Genomic DNA, 4,979 nt, shown 5'->3' with positions numbered 1-4,979 from the left:
CCATGCACCATTGTAAAGGACCGAAATTTTGAACCTTGAGAGGATATTCTGGAGAATTCATTCCTGAAGAATTTCTAGAGATAATCTTGAGTTTAATAACAGAGACTCGTCGACTAGGCAGATTTAACTGCTGAACCACGTAAAAATTGTGTGTTTGTATTGTCTTATTTCAATTGGCCATTATCAGCTACTGTTTATGTGCTCTTCTTTCACTGTTTGGCGAAAAACGGCGTCAACAAGTATCTTTAATAATGTATTTTTATAATGACATGATAAGTCGGTTCTACACAACCGACCTACCATGTCATCTAAAAAATTATTAAAAAGATACTCTAAATTGTTTTATAAAGTTTTTTTATTTTAAATTATAAATACTATTAAATTAAAATATTTTATTGTTTATAAAAAATTAAATTAATTTGTTTTAATTACAAATAATTTATTTATATTTCAAAAATTATAATATATGTAATATTAATAAGTATATATTTTTTTATACTTATTTCATACCTAAATAAATTATATATATGTATTGTTTAAATAAATTAATATATTTTAAAATTTCAATAATATAAAACTAATTATAGTATTTTTAATAATGTATTTTTATAATGACATTGTAGGTCGGTTCTACACAATCGACCTACCATGTCACATGAGAAGTTATTTCCCACACTATCGACCTATCATGTTATCTAAAATATTATTAAAGAGATACTCTAAATTATTTTATAAAGTTTTTTATTTTAAATTATAAATACTATTAAATTAAAATATTTTCTTGTTTATAAAAATGAAATTAATTTGTTTTAATTAAAAATAATTTATTAATTTATTTATATTGCAAAAATTATAATATATGTAATATTAATAAGTATAATTTTTTTTATATTTATTTCATACCCAAATAAAGTATATATATGTATTGTTTAAATAAATTAATATATTTTAAAATTTCAATAATATAAAACAAATTAGAGTATCTTTAATAATGTATTTTTATAATGACATGGTAGGTCGGTTCTACACAACTGACCTACCATGTCACATGAGAAATCATTTCCCACACAACCGACCTAACATGTCATCTAAAAAATTATTAAATAGATTGTCTAAATTATTTTATAAAGTTTTTTTATTTTAAATTATAAATACTATTAAATTAAAATATTTTCTTATTTATAAAAAATTAAATTAATTTGTTTTAATTACAAATAATTTATTAATTTTTTTATATTTCAAAAATTATAATATATGTAATATTAATAAGTATATTGTTTTATACTTTTCATACTGAAATAATTATTGTTACACCCAGATTTCGAGCCTTGAGAATTGTGATCTCGAAAGCTGGATTCGTCAGATGTGAGCTCGCAATATCTAGAATACGTGTTCGCAACCTAGGCGTCGATCCTACAACGCAGGTGGCAACCTCGAATATGGGTGGCCTCGAAGTCATGCAAGTTCAAAAGACATACATCGGGGTACGTCTATTCTCAGGTGACCTCGGATCAAAAGTCCCGAGCCTGACATAAGTATGAGGTCGAAACTATGTGGTCTTGGAGAAAATAATACAACTCGAAAGTCAATCAGAGACCTGGGCTGGTACGATGCTGGCGATGTTGATTGCTGACTTCGAACGACTTAGTGAATCACTTGGAGAGACGCAGTCTACATTTATTGTTGTAACTTCCCTATAATAAAGGGATATTTATTAGTCAGTTATACGCCATTGGTCTTCAGGGGACGTTTCCTTGTATATAGGAGCTATAGGCTTTTAAAGCCATTAAATTTATTAATGTAAAAGATAACCTCCCAGAAACGTGTGGGATAGTATCCTGAGACTTCCTCTATAAATAGAGAAGTCCTATACCTATGTAAAGGACCGAAATTTTGTGATCTTGAGAGGAACTCTGGAGAATTCATCTCTAAAGAATTTCCAGAAATTTCCTAAGTCCTAATAACAAAGACTCGTGGACTAGGTAGAGTTAACTGCTCAACCACGTAAAAATCCTCCTTGTTTTATCGTATTTTTCTAGCCATAACTATTTACTGTTTACGTGCTCTAAATTTCAAGTTGACAAAAAACGGCGTCAGCAATTATATATATGTATTGTTTAAATAAATTAATATATTTAAAATTCAAATTATGTAAAATTTATATTTGTTAATATTACATTATAATTATATTTTATAAATAAAAATATTTTAATTTAATAACATTTACAATTTAAAATAAATAAATAATAATTTGATAAAAGAGTAGCATCTTAAATAATTTTCTAAAGGACATGTTAGTTCGATTATGTGTCATTATACAAATATATTGTTAAAGATACTCTAATTTGTTTTTGCATTATTAAAATTTTAAATATATTAATTTAATTTAATTCATTTATTTATTTATACTTCAAAACATTATAATGTAATATTAATAAATATAAATTTCTTACATTTATTTCATCCACTAATAGCTTACATATCTATATATAGTTTAAATAAATTAATATATTTTAAAATTCTTATAATGTGACATGATAAGTCAGTTCACATAGTAGCGACCTACCATGTTAACAACGTAGGACATGGTAGGTCAGTCCACACAGAACTGACCTACCATGACAACATGGTAGGTCGGTTTTGCTTGAACCGACCTATTATGTCTTCTACAAGCATGGGAGGTCGGTTCTCGTGCAACCGACGTCCCATGCTTACCTTAGTCATACATGATAAGTCAGTTCTGTATAAACTGACTTATGAACATGTGTTAAGTCGGTTTAAGCAGAACCGGCCTCTCATGGCCGATGGCTGATGTCCAAATTGTAGTAGTGGATGTCGACAGGTTAAAGGCAAATCGATTCATATGAGATGCCTTCTATCATGATTGTATTGCCAATCTAGTGTTGGTTCCGAAACCCAATGGAATGTGGCAAACTTGTATCGACTATTCCGACCTTAACAAGGCATGCCCCAAAGATTGTTTTCCCTTACCTCAGATCGATCTTCTCGTAGATGCCACATCAGGTCACAGCCTCATGTCGTTCATGGACGCCTATTCTGGATATAACTAGATCACCATGCACACACCATACCAAGAGCATACGAGCTTTTTACCGATAAGGGACTGTATTGCTACAATGTTATGCCTTTCGGACTTAGAAACGCTGGAGCAACGTACCAAAGAATTGTGAACATAATGTTCTCAAAGCAGATAGGTAATAACATGGAAGTTTATGTTGATGACATGCTAGTCAAGTCTAAACATAACGATAACCATGTGGATGATCTCGCAAAATGCTTCGCCGTATTGCAGAAATATAACATGAAACTCAACCCACACAAATGCGCTTTTGGAGTATCTTTGGGAAAGTTTTTAGGTTTCATAGTGAATGCGCGAGGGATAGAGGTTAATCCTGACAAGATCAAGGCATTGATTGATGTGCCCTCACCTCGAAGGCATAAGGATGTCCAGAGTTTAACTGGATGAATGGCGGCACTAAGTAGGTTTGTTTCAAAATCTACAGATTGTTGTCTTCCCTTCTTCAACCTTTTGAGAGGGGGTAAAAAGTTTGAGTGGTCAGAGGAATGCGAGCTTGCATTCCAGGATTTCAAAAAACATCTCGCCGAACCTCCAATCTTGTCGAAGTCTATCATAGGGGAGGTCTTATACTTGTATCTTGCTACCATCAATCACGCCATTAGTGTTGTGCTCATCTGAGAAGACAAGAAGGTGCAAAAACTAGTGTACTATGTCAGCAAAAGGTTACTGGGGGCAGGATTGAGATATCCTTTAATGAAAAAACTAGCTCTCAGCCTGATCCACTCATCTCTAAAGCTCCGACCTTGTTTCCAAGCACATCCTATCCATTTGATAACTGATCAACCACTGCGACAAGTTTTATCTAAACCAGAAGCCTCTGGAAGATTGTTAAAGTGGGCGGTTGAACTCAGACAGTTCGAGATCACATATCACTTGAGAACGACCATAAAGGGACAAGCCCTGATGGATTTCATTGTAGAATGTACTGGAGTATCTAACGACGAAGTTATAACCCCAGCCCACGAGTTGTGGAAACTTTATGTCGACGGATCCTCCAACGAAAATGGATCGGGGGCAGGTATCATATTGATCACTCCTGCGGGAAGTTGATTTCATTCCGCATTAAGGTTCAACTTCAAGGCGTCAAATAACGAAGTTGAATATGAAACATTATTGGTAGGACTTCGAATAGCCAAAGAACTCAAAGAAAAGGCTATACACTGCTACAGTGATTCACAATTAGTGGTCAACCAAATTTTAGGGGAATATCAAGCTCGTGGCATGAGGATGGCTGCGTATTTAGAGAAAGCCAAGCCTGCACTCGGACAATTCAAGTTCTACGCTATAGAGCAAGTTCCCCGAGAGCAAAACTCAAATGCATATGCATTGGACAGGCTCGCTACGACCAACGAGGCTGACACATTGAACGATGTCCCAACAGAATTTCTATCGACCCCGAGTATCAACAAGCCTGACAAAGAAGACGTGTGCATGATCAACTCATAACCGACCTGGATGACCCCAATAGTTTATTACCTCGAAACCGGCATTCTCCCAGAAGAGTGGAACGAGGCTCGGAAATTGATGTATCAGATCCTGAGATACACAATTGTGCAAGGAAGGTTGTACCGAAGAGGATATTCTATGCCACTACTCCGATGTGTAAGTCCACCCGAGGCAAAGAAAATTCTAGAAGAAATTCATGAAGGATTTTGTGGAGATCACACAGAGGGCATAGTCTATCTAAAAAGATGATAAGACAAGGATATTTCTGGCCCACTATCAAGGCAGATGCATTCGATTATGTCAAGAAATGTGATAAGTGTCAGCATTTTGTTTCGATTCCACGAGCCCCACCTACCGAGCTAACCATGCTGACCTCCCCATGGCCATTTGTGGTATGAGGAATCAATCTCATAGGCTCATAACCAATAGGCAA

Source organism: Humulus lupulus, chromosome 2 (assembly GCF_963169125.1).
Source record: "Humulus lupulus chromosome 2, drHumLupu1.1, whole genome shotgun sequence".
Lineage (NCBI taxonomy): Eukaryota > Viridiplantae > Streptophyta > Magnoliopsida > Rosales > Cannabaceae > Humulus > Humulus lupulus.
This window is presented reverse-complemented; position numbering follows the sequence as displayed.